This window comes from Chelonoidis abingdonii, chromosome 3, assembly GCF_003597395.2.
Source record: "Chelonoidis abingdonii isolate Lonesome George chromosome 3, CheloAbing_2.0, whole genome shotgun sequence".
In the NCBI taxonomy this organism is placed as follows: domain Eukaryota; kingdom Metazoa; phylum Chordata; order Testudines; family Testudinidae; genus Chelonoidis; species Chelonoidis abingdonii.
In genome coordinates this window covers 143,641,710-143,654,904 of record NC_133771.1, presented here as the reverse complement: position 1 = coordinate 143,654,904, position 13,195 = coordinate 143,641,710, and the positions used below count along the sequence as shown (strand labels likewise).

The following is a 13,195-nucleotide window of genomic DNA, read 5'->3' as shown; positions in this document are numbered from 1 at the left end:
AATAAATAGTTCATTATCCAGCCCTACATCAATATAGGCAACTTGTTTTTTAAACTCTTCACCTCATGAAGAAGCCTTGGCCTCCATTTTTTTTTTCAAAAGGTGAATTCCATAGCTGTGAAAGGAGCTGTACTGCCAGCCACGAAAAACAAACAAACAATCTTCTGTTTTCCACAGAACAAATAACATCACAGGTGGCAGCAGCAAAAGTTGGGGTTAGCACTTTTCAGTGCGCATGAGAAAATTTTTTGCTACTCCCCATTTCCATGGATATCAACTCATGATCACCTTTGTATATGCAGGGTCTGCCTCAGAATTTCAGAGAGGAAGAAGAATCTTTGCTAAACTATCTATACTTAAATTAATCATTTTATAGAAGGAGTACTCCAAGGATAGTAAGGGGTGTATTTGGTGGTAAAAGGACAGGATGGGCAGGTTCCCACAAGATTTTCAGTCCCCACAGGACTTCTTTGTAGGCTTGAGGTCTCATGAGATTTGATCCATGATAAGACCCATGCGCTCAGAGCCACTTCCTGTTTTCTGGTTTCCAGCAGTCAACTCACCCTCCCTCCCTCATCGCAGTCAGTGTCAGCTGTGCTAGTTGCCGTTTTGAGGCTGGGAAGGCATTTTTCCCCATGCCACCAGATTGCTCAAACCTGGTTGGTTTTTCTGCATTCCTCACAGCACAACCTAGAATTTGGAGATTAGGCAACTGGAGGGCTAGAATTCTCCCCCTCCCAGATGTCAAAATTTGGACCTAAATTTGGAGTCATTTAGTTGTTGCAACATTTGTCAGGTGCCCAGTGCATAAACTCACTGATTTACGCTCCAGATCCAAAAAAATAATATAGTGTCCATCCCAAGGGCATCTTCTTATGAGACTGGGACATAGCGTCTAACCCCCTGGAAACAAGTGTGAACCAGGGGCCGGGGAACTACTCCGGAGGGACTGCCCCACCAATGCGCTTGATGGCAGTGCTGGCTGGGAGTTAAGGTCCCCTCTCACCTCAACTCCTGAAAGAGGGAGGGATGCTAGCAGGCAAGTGCAGGCACCCAGAGAACCTCCCACCCCAGTGCGATGATTTGTCCCCTCTGCTGTAAGATCCCATAAGAATTGGTAAAGGCTCAATGGGGTGTGCGCAACTGCACTGGGCTGTCCTCCAACAGGAACCCTAGATATAATTTGATTAAGAAAGTTGCAGCCTGGTTAAAATCCATACCACATGTCCTAGTTTTCTTCCCTACACTGAGCATGCCAAAATGTGTTTTTGTTGAGGGGAGGAGAATGGGAGAATCTGAAATTCTCCCTGTCTTACTTGAGCAAAAATGGAGACCCTGCTCTGTGATCCTTTCAACCCCACTGATCTGTTTCCTCACTACATTTCCAAGGTGGTCTTTATAGGAAAAGATATAAAAATTTACTTTTGTTTTTAGAATGGAAATAGATATTCTCCTTTCCAGGGAGACTCATCATAGGTAGCACATCCCTGTTTCTCAGAGAGGATAAACTCATTAGGGCTTATCAGCTGCTCAGATTGTGCAGTGAGGCAGGGGAGGAAGTCAGTATCTAAACTGATCATCACTGAATATTAATGTTATATCTGAAAATGTCACTGTTCTGGCCAAGGAACTGATCTGGAAAAGTCCAATATTCTGTAGCATAAAACTGGAAACCCTCACCTTAATCCACCAGATAAAGACCTCTAGTCATCACTGTTCACCAGTGGTTCTCAATCAGGGGTACGCATACCCCTGAGGATAGGCATAGGTCTTCCAGGGGTACATCAACTCATCTAGATATTTGCCTAGTTTTACAACAGGCTACAGAATAAGCATTAGTGAAATCGGTACAAACTAAAATTTCATAGAGACAATGAGTTGTTTATACTGTTCTATGCACTATACACTGAATTGTAAGTACAATATTTATATTCCAATTGATTTTATAATATGTTAAAATGAAAAAGCAAGCAATTTTTCAGTATAGTGTTCTATGACTTCTGTATTTTTATGTCCATTTTTGTAAGCAAGTAATTTTTAAGTGAAGTGAAATTTGGGAGTACGCAAGACAAGTCAGACTCCTGAAAGGGGTACAGTAGTTTGGAAAGGTTAAGAGGCATTGTTGTACACCATTTGTGAATGTTTTCTTGCTGGTCCTAACTTATTACACTAAATGAGAGACCTCATGCTTAATTTTAAATGCACTATTAAATTTTAAATGTCCAGGGTGATAAACATACAACATAATGGTTAAGGACTTTTCTATAGCTCATCATAAACACAGGTTTAAAAAAATGAATGCAAAAAAAATGATCAAACTCATACATATTATTTAATGGATCATTCGGTATTCATGTGCCTGAAATCCCCCCCAATAAACTGATAAAAGCATAAAGACTAGATCTTATTACACTGTGACAGCACCAGAAAACAAGTGGATCAGCATAAAGAAAAAGGGTGCTCCAGACTAGTCATGGTGAAGGAAGGAAAAAGAATGTATTAGTTCCCCCCACATAGGGAAAGAAAACAAACACACACCAAACTTCTAAATAAAGGCATAAATATATCTTAGATCAAAGTCATAACTGACACACAAGCCATCTGTGAATTCTAGGCTTCCTCTGTTTCTTGATCCTGCTTCCTGTGTCTCAGGATCTCATTTTTTAACTTATTGTACCTATGGATCCAGCAGGGCTTGACTAATCTGGCTCTTTCAATCATTAGTACCCCAGGAGTGTACATTTGCTTTTTTGTTAGTTAGTTTTTTTGTCCTTCTCCTAGTTTTCTGGGTGAGAACAAATGCTGCAGTGAGTAACAAAAAGAAAAGAAGAAGAATTTACCACTGTACACCTTTCACTCGTAACACAGTCTCTCTCACCACACAAAACAAGGAAACCCAGGAGTGGGGAAAGAACCACATCCCCAAGGGGGGGAAATAATCCTCCAAAGAAACAAGGCATCCTGTTACAAAGAGGAACTAAACAACTGGCTCAGTTAACTAGGCCAAGCACTGCTACTCTAGGTAGCATAAGGATTTTAGTTTAAGCAAAGTTAGGGCAGAGCTTTGGTCCTTCTGAAAAGTTCTTCCCAGCTATACAAACCAATAGTAGGCTTGCATTGGCTCTGGCTGAGGAAGTTAGGCAGACAAAGCTTAAGATTGCAACCCAACTGCATAGTAGAGGATGGGCAAATAGACTTTCTACTTAATACAGTAAATCTCATACAACAAAAGTAATAATGGAAACAAAAAGTACTCCTTATGATTACATTACAAATAGCATCCTTGCAAGTATACTCTATGAAAGTTCACAGGTTAGTGTATCTTTTCTCTTTGGAGACTTACATCCAAAAGATAATTCCTGCTCTACCTTGTCTAGTCTGCACTAGACATCTTTTAAAAGTACAACAGATAAGCTCTCTTACCATGATGAGACTTTGAATATATGCAGACTCTCCACTTCTTGCTGCTCAGAATCACCTACATGCACAAACCTTCCATGGGGAGGGGGAATGACCACAATCCACTTTTTAAAGCATGTTAGCCTTCATTTTACTCCCCAACCTCATTTCCGTGGGACAAATTGCAAGGTAACAGCTGTCACAGTCTGGTATGCTCCATTTAATGACAAGAATAGGATGGTGGCTCTGACAAATCCTTCTCCGACGCTTTTGACTGTTTCTTTAGAACTGCAGAATGCTCATACAGGGGTGAGGCAAACTCTCTCTGCAGAATCTGAAGATATCTTTTCAGTGTCCAATCAATAGATGTTTTTAGTGTCTATTACTATTTATAAATGCTGTTGTTTAGAATTTATCCAAGTACTTTCAGATTTGTAGTTTTAAATCTCTCTCCAGTTTTACAATGCAGTTGATTTCTGCCTTTTTTCAACAGTCCTTCACCTCCATTATGACTGATTATGTTACAACCGTAAAATCTTCATGTTTTCCCTCAAAAGCCTGAACAAAAATATGACCTCCAAGCAGACCACTGAATATACTGGTGACTTTTGTATGTTTCTTTACTGACGCAGATAGGGATTCATCTTCTGAATTAATAAGTAGCTACTGAAAGTATTATAGCAGGGAAACACATTAATTTCACAGCAATCAATCACTTATTGCCGTAGATTGCATTTTCTGTAGACGATTAAATACACAGATATACAAAAGGTCCAGAACTGCAAGCCACTGTCTGAATGGTTAAAAGACAAACATGCTGTGGATGTGTAACTGAAATCAATACAAACTGGGTCACAAAAAGGCTGAGTCAGCAATAGGAGCCTACCAAAAACAAACAACAAAAACAAAAAAGACAAATCTGAACAGATATGACAACTGGCTGCATTTGGATATCACTGAAGGAAAAACAAAACATTAAGGGCCGCATTGTATGTGGTGGGATGAGAAGGAAGGGAGGGAGTTGCCATTGTTCTTCAAACTTCACCATCACCTCCAAGAGGGAGGCACAATGACAGTAATTTTGACCACATTCACACCACTGTGAATCAGGACAAACTCCACTGAAACCAAGGGATTTCCATCAGTTTTAAGAAAGACTAGAAGCAGGCTCAATACCTCCAGAGATTCCAATGCCAGAAGGGACCATTGTCATCGTCTAGTCTGACCTCCTGTATAACTAGGGCATAGAATTTTCCCAAAATTCACATGGGGAGCCCAGGGCTACCTCTGAATCCCCAAGGATCATTGTGCAACAGCTAAGATTGTATGCAAGGTTCCCAGAACAGAGAAGGAGAAAGGGGCTGAAGGTGGGTGCAAATGCTCCTTGTGAAATGAATCTTAGGAACTCCTTGCACATACACAGTTATGGGGCAGGTAAGGTTTTAGTTCTAGAAATAAGAGCCAGATTACATTAGAAGATCTAATCAGCTGAAGAAAACCATCTTTATTTTAATAGGTGCTTAACATGAAGAAATCAATATCACAAAGAAAATCGAAAAATAAACCTCTCCTTAAAAATAAGTTACCAACAAAACTATGAATTCCTTTTATCCCTGTGCTAAAACTGCAGCATCAATTAAACATGTCTATCTGATCTGTGCCAACCTTCAGTCCTAGTAATGGACACAGATGTTTTAGGAACAGCATGTCAGTAATAATACTATACTTACGGCTGAGATGGCATTTCAGTTTACAAGTTGGACTCGAATGGAAGGGATTCTCTTTTCGTTAGAAAGCTGAGAAAAGTTAGTGTCATAAACAGATAGCTAAGGGTTAATGTTTCTTTTACCTGTAAAGGGTTAACAAAGGGAACCAAACACCTGACCAGAAGGACATCAGGAAACCCGGATTTTTCAGAGCTCAGGGAGGCAATTTTGGGATGTGTGTCCTTTGTCTATGTCTTCTTGTCTGTGCTCTCGGCTATGAGAGTGATCTCTATCTCCAGGCTTTTCTAATCTCTGTTCCAAGTTGTGAGTACAAAGGTAGAAAAACATAGGCTTATATTGTTTTTTTTTGTATTAAGTGTGTAGTTGCTGGAATGTTTAAAATTGTATATCTTTTGGATAAGGCGTTTATTCATTTTCTTTTAAGAATTGACCCTGTATATTCAACCTTGATACAGAGACCATTTTTATGTCTTTTCTTTCTTTTATATAAAGCTTTCTTTTAAAACTGTTGGATTTTCTTTTCTAGTTGAGGCTCAGGGGATAGGAATCTCTGTGCCAGGAGTCGGTCCCTCTCAGGAAAGGCTGGGAGGGGGAAATCTCTTGTGTCAGAGTTGCAAAGCTTACCTTTGCAGGGACTCTGACTGAGGGTGAAGAAACTGATCTCTCTGTTTGCATTTCAAGGAATTGAAATAGGTGATCGTCCAGGGCCATCCAGGAGGGGAAGCCTGGCAGGGAAAAAAGGGGAGACAAGGGTGGGGGTTATTTCCCTTTGTTGTAGACTCAGGGCGTCGTGAGCTTGGGGTCCCCCAGGGAAGTTTTGGGGAGACCAGAGTGCGCAGACACTGGAATTGGCTGGTGGCAGCGCTATCAGATCAAGCTGGTAATTAAGCTTGGAGGGTTCATGCAGCCCCAATTTTGGACACTAAGGTTCAGAGTTGGGACTTATGCTTATGATATGAGTGCAGCGATTGGGATAAAGATAAGAATCCAGAAGCCAGTAGGAATATTATTTTTCTTTTTCTCTGCTAGGGCTTTTAAGCAGAGAGAAAGGGTTTGGTTTTAAAAGAAGCCAGAGAGAAAATTTTTTTTTTCTGTTTCTCTTGTGCTCAGTTTGGCTTGCATATTAAGCAAGGAACCATTAAGGTTTGAAAGGGTCTTTTGTTAAACAATAGTACTCCGACTGTCAGTCAAGTACCCCAGCAAAACAGCATATCAGTAATAATACTATACTTACAGCTGAGATGGCATTTCAGTTTACAGGTTGGACTTGAATGAAAGGGATTCTCTTTTCATTAGAAAGCTGAGAAAAGTTAGTCAGCTTTTGGAAAGCCTCAGCATGGGGAGCGAGGGGGATGGGAAAGCACTAAGAAAAGCGTAGAGATGTGTTTGAACTGTGGTAACTCAGAAATGTCTTCACTCTGTATCACAAATCTGGTCAGGCTCCAGATTGCTGTAAAGGGAATCTCAGCCTCTGAGTTCCTGGGTATTTTAAGCTTCCTTGGGCCTCAGCAAGCTTTAGCACTGTTTTCTCCTTTACCCGCTCCTTTCCTAGACACCACTCTCAGTCTGCTCTCCCTTCACAGAAATTGAGTCCCTCAGCCCACCTGGCCCAGGTCCAGCACCAGATTCCTAAGATACTGCAGTAGCTTCAACAGACCTTCTCCCAAAACTCTACCCAAAGATATAAGCCTTCTGGTTTCCCTCTAACATACTAGGCGTTGCATACAACACAAACATATTAATTCTCTCTACATTAATCACACAAGAATTACACTGATACATACAAAAATAATAAACCCTACATACTTTCCCCCCTCATTTTAGCTCACACTTCTCTTGGGGGACCATCTGTGTTCAAGCAACCACCACCCACCCCTCATTCATCTGGATCCTGCAGAAGTATCTCGTCTTAAGCTGGAGAAAAATAGTGAAAAAGAACAAAGAACAGCGCCTGCCCTTTTATAACCTTCCAGTTTGCTCTGTCATGTAACTCCCTGATCAGCTTCAACAGATGACTACAGAGTCCTACCAGGTAACTTCATTGCCCGGCAACCACCTCCCAACAAACCATTTAATGCAACAATCCTCTGTTCTTATCTCTTTGCCAGCCATCTTTGAAATTCCACAAGAAGGCAAACAGACAACAGAGAAGGAAAAGTGCTGCACAGTCCAAATGGAGTTTGAAGTTTGGTGAAGACACAAAGTTCATAATCTCACTCACAGTTCATAAACTGCAGACAGATTCCCCAAATCATCACATCCCCCCAGGTGATTAGGTGACTTGCCTTAAAACCACTTTTTTCAAAAACCTTATGGAAGACCCTACATCCAACTCCAGCCACCAGCTGGATACAAGATACTGCACCACGCTATGATCACCACCAATATATGCCGGGCTCCTGGAAAAGTGCTACACTGAGAGACATGCATCGAATGCCAGCCATAGGCATGATCAATCACTAAACAGGGCTGGAGAAGAGTTCTGACCAGCACCCCAACCGCTGCCTTGGAAATTCTGTCTGTCTAGCACTTGGAAACTAAGATCCAACATATGAATCCTGTAAGACGATATCTTCAGAAAAGCAAAAAAAGTTATAGGAAGCCATTTTCTTTTCTTGTACTGTACCCCTTTGGCCAATAATGATGCTTTAAAAAAAATAATCCTACTCCTTTCCTATATGATAAATGTGACCACATACAGTAGCTCAGTTATTGACAGAAATCTTGCAAATCCTTTCAATTACTCTTTTCACAAAAATTGGTGCTGTTCCGATTATCAAGGTTATTAAAAGGATAAACAAAAAAATCAAAATTGGGCTGCAAGGTTTGTGAATACAAAAAAAAGGAGTGGAGCACAGTGAGAACACTGCAGCCCTTTGTTCATCCAGCTGGTCAGAATTTACTACTATTGTGGTTAAGGTATAATATAGTGTTGCTTTTCACAGGAAAAAGGTAGGAAATCAATAAACAGGCAGCTGAGAAGGAAGAGGAACTACAGAAACTTTAAATGATCTCAGCTGAAGTTCCATGGTTAAAATATTGTAAACACTGATTGAGGACAAACTGTTTTTGTATGTTACAGGGCAAAATCTTAGCCCAAACCTTTATCGTTCAGATATTGTTTTTAAAATATTTTTATTATTCACTAGTGACAAATATTGTTAGGACAGGAATCACCAGATGGTAATGTTGCACATTTTTACAGGTTCTATGTCTTAGCAGGTGAGCAGCATATAGTCCTTGAAGAAATGTTGTTAGCTGTGTTATACAGTTTTTTTTGCGAGACCTGTTGCAAGCAGCTTTAATCACTGTGCAAATGAAAGTCAGTTCTTGGGGCAGAATTGCTTCCTGAGAACTGAGCATTTGTGTTTAGGCTAAGACTCTTCATAAAACAACTGGTAAATACAGCATAAATAAAACAAGTTACATGGAGAAAAACACTCAGAGACACTGTCAGTGATTTCTTCTCCAACAGGAGACGGACCAGTTAATCCACAACATCTGCTACCACTCAGCAGACAAACAGATTTTTTTTTTTAAATAAAACTCCAGTCCAGCTGTGGCTATGCAGGTAACAGAAGAAATGCTATTCTTATGCAGTTTTCTATTATTGTGGCTCACTAAATATGTTGCTCTGTGAGCCTCGATGCCTATGTTATCAGGAAGCTCTGTCTCAAGCCAACCTTCTAGGGCATCAAGACATCAAACACACAAAAGGGGTGTTTCCTGTCCCAACATCTCAAACACAGCTGTCTACATATAGACACTCAGGGTAGAAAATTAGCAGTCTACTACCTGGGGTAGGAAAAATGAATCCTACAACACTTAACTATACTTCTTCCCATTTTAAAATATGCTAAAATCCTACCAGGGAAGCCATACTTAGAAAACAGTCTCAGCAGCACTTGAAGAAAGCACTGAGACAGAAGTGAACTGAGCCAATATTTAAAAAATGCCACAGAATTAAAACAGAGCTGACAGCTCACAGCGTAGAAGCAGCAAGATCTTGAAATAAGATCACAGCTTATAACCAAGAAGATTTTAAGTGATGTTAATTGCAAACAAAATTGTTGCAGAGCCATAAAGTGCTGGTGTGTAACAGAAACTAAACTACCTAAAACAAAAAGTTTGTTTAATCATTTTCAATTACCCTGCAGAGACCCGCCAGACTCAGTCTCATTCTAAAAACATGTATAAAAAGAGTGTTAAAAAAGCAAAAATTAAACAATGGCCTAAGCAATTTTGCAGTAGAAAGAATTCAAATCTTTAAACACAATGTACAAAGAAACAGATGATTGCTTGGAGTGGCAACCCATTTTTTTTTATTGGGGGTGGGAGTCCCTAGCTCATTTCTGTATTGTAGAATTAGTCAAGCAGGCATCATTAAGGACTAGATAATTACTACTTACAGTAGTTAAATTCACCATATTGCATTTACACTATTTCCCATTCTATGCACAGGGAATATTTAAAATAGCATGATGAAGTTAAATACAGTGGTCTGGTATGGAGAGCAAACTGGTAGATCTTTTTATAAGCATCTGAACATCCTTAGTTTTAAAGCAAAACAAAATTAATAAATACACTGTTGTAACCTGCTGATCGCCCCATAGGAGACTGCTATTTTTATGGCTCTTGTAACAAGTGGTTGATACATTCTAGTTAATATAGAGGAACTCACAGGAGTTGAGATTTTACTAGCCATTGGGACATGCGACCATAGCTAACAGGTGACTGCTAAACAGGTTTCATGGTGTATCAACCTGCCAAAGATGAATTGCTTAGCCTGCTGAACCTTGTGCTTGATTACTATAATAGGATAATGTAATGGGGTAATGTGCTAAAAAGCTTAGAAACACTGCTGTACTATAGTAATAAGATTATTCAACAACAAAATATACCTTAGTAATTAAGGGCTGGTATATAGTCCACTATAAAGTATTCATTATATTTACCCTACATGCCAACAAACAAAATAAAGTATTAGCATATCTAAATAATTAGAACACTTAAGATCAAAGAGTTCCGTTAAATGTTTCCTTTTTAAAGTTTCACCATCATTGGTTACTGAGTAAATACTGTTTGTATTGACTTCTCCAACCAGTTTTTACTATACATTATATGTTAATCTGGATATTGTTGTATTGTTTTCAAATACAATTTTTAAGAAGATTTAAAACCAGGCTGAGAACTAAAGACAGCAAAATTATTTCATGGCCAACAAGAATGTATGGCCTTTAAGAGCCAATTAACTTAATCTCTCTCTAAGAGACAACCAGTACTTTTGGAAACTTCAACTTATAGCATCATTTTGCAGCTTCTGTTTTAGTACAATAATTTACCTTTTATTATATTATTATTATTATTACTATTAGCAGCAACAGCAGATTTGGTAGCGAGATCTGTAGTTGAAGTTACCTGATGCCATCTGTTTTCAGTTGCTCATAACTTTTTCCTCTGGGCTTAAAATTTTCCATATGAGATGTTTGTTTCAGTGTGTTTTTTTGTTTGTTTTTGAGGAGGGGATGGGGAAGGAAAAATCATCTAAAATAATCTGGCTTTTTCCATGAACCAGCTTAGGTAAAAATGTTGTTTTCCCCATGTTAAATTCTTACACCAATTTCACTGAGAAGCTCAAGAGCCTCTATCCTTCATAGCTGAGATTTGAAATTTGACAAGAGAGTCATTCGCATGACACTCAGGTGACACCATCACTGTGGCCATGTTATAAGCCTCTGAAAATTGCAGATCAGATATCCAATAGAAGCCTGTCTGAAGCTGGCAGCTAAATTCTCTGTTCAGTCTATCTGCACCGAGCATGCTTCACCCCACACAATTATGTGCAGATCTGAGTTAGTAGGTACCATCCCCACAGATCAAGTGAGCATATTCCATCACAGGGCTAAAAGGGCAGGGCAGAACTTTTCCTGCCTCCCCTGACATCCAAGGGCCACTCTGACATCAAGCACAGAAAGGATTAGAGAGACTGTCTCCTGTACTCTCAATGGCACCTGAGGAGCAGCAGGAGGAGAATAAAACAGCTTGCCTAATGCAGAGGGGAGAGGTTACAGACATTAAGATGGGAAATGAGACTTGGATGAAAGTTTGGGGTTGTCATAAACAGATCGCTAAGGGTTAATGTTTCTTTTACCTGTAAAGGGTTAACAAAGGGAACCAAACACCTGACAAGAGGACCAATCAGGAAACCGGATTTTTCAAAGCTTAAGGGAGGGAATTGTGGGTTCTAGGTCTCCGTTTGTCTGTTCTGCTCTCTCACTGAGAAGGATCTATTTCCAGTCCTTCTAATCTTCTGTTTCCCAGTGTAAGTACAAAGGTAGCAAAAGTATAGTCTTTTAAATTATTTTGCTGTATTGCATCTGTTGTATCTGGCTGGTGGAGTCTTTATGTGTATTTGGCTATAAGTCCTTTAAATTTATGTTTTTGAATAAGGCTGTTTATCCCTTTTCTATTGTTTATTCATTTTCTATAGTTAAAACCCTGTATCTTACCGTCTGATACACAAGAACTGTTATTCTATTCCCTTTTTTTTTTATTAAAATTTTTTCTTTTTAAGACCTGTTGATTTTTTGTTTCTAGTTACCCACCAGGAAATGTGGGAAAGGAAAGATGGGGAGAGGGAAAACTGCTCTCTGTGTTTAACTCTCTAGTGTCCAGGGCGGAAAAAGCTAAGGGGAGAGAGAGAGAAATCTTTTGTTTCTTGCTTGCAGTTTGTCTCTTCTGTGGAAGAGAGAATGCTTCTTGGTATTGTGATGTAAAGAGGTTGCATCAGTAACTCTCAGGTTAGCCCAGAGAGGATTCTGGGTGAGAGAGGTGGAGGGATGGTTTATTCCCTTTGTTAGGAGATCGGATCTGAGTTTTGGGGGACCCAAGTGTACCAGGCACTGAAATTCCTGGTTGGTGGCAGCCTATCAAATCTAAGCTGGTAATTAAGCTTAGAGGCTTTCATGCTGGTACCCAATCTTTGGGACGCAAAGGTCCAGATTTGGGAATTATACCATGACAGGGGTGTTTGGACAGAAAGAAAAGGATTGATCTTTGAAATGCTATTGAAGGAGCAGGGACAAGATTTTGATACAAACTGACAAGGCACAGAGGAGTTGAAGATGACCCACTAGGTTAAAGGCATAAGTGAGAAGATAGATGACAGCGTTATCAGAAGTAACGGAAAATGTGGGGCCCAGAGGTGGTTTCCAAGGAAGTAGCAGAAGTTCAGCTTTAGCCATGTTAAGCTTCAATTGACTGGAAGACATCAAGGAAGGGACATCAGATGAAGAGGATGAGATTTATATATTTCAGATGATACACATTTATGTTAAAAAAAAATGCGTTCATCCCATGTTCTGGGCATTGCTGACAATCATTAGACAACAGTGTAAACAGAGAGCAACTGAAGCAGTCATAATATACCATGACCTGGCAACTATAAACATATAAACAAAACAAAAAACAGAAGTGAACTGAGGTCAAAGGGGAGAAATAGATCTGATTCAACCATGTAAAGATAAAATTGAAACCATGTGAATGCATGTGATCACCCACAGAGAGAACAAAGAAGCCCTATAGGAGAGAGAGAACACTAATGACTCAAGAAAAGACATGCTGAAAGCACAGAGAGGCAGGAAAAAACTTAGGATAGGAGAGTCACAAAAGCCAACAAGACTGTAAAAATGTACGTGATCACCAGTGTCAAAAGTAACAGAGTGCAGGGAGCTGTACAGAACTGCTCTTTGAGCAAGAAAGTCACTTGATTTCAGAATAGTGGAAAGGCAGAAGGCAAGCTAGAGGAGATCCAGGATGGACTGGATCAGAGGAACTTAAGACAACAGTTTTAAGTGGAAGCAGCAGAGAATCCTGTGGCACCTTATAGACTAACAGACGTTTTGGATCACGAACTTTCGTGGGTGAATACCCACTTCGTCAGATGAATGACTTCGTCAGATGAATGTAGTGGAAATTTCCAGGGGCAGGTGTATATATATGCTAGCAAGCAAGCTAAAGATAACGAGGTTAGTTCAATCAGGGAGGATGAGGCCCTGTTCTAGCAGTTG

General features: G+C 39.8%; 1 protein-coding gene across 1 annotated transcript in view; it reads right to left on the bottom strand.

The window, feature by feature from the left end:
* The window catches only part of FMN2 (formin 2), a 238,261-nt gene that overhangs the window by 193,088 nt on the left and 31,978 nt on the right, over positions 1 to 13,195 (bottom strand). The window lies entirely within an intron of this gene.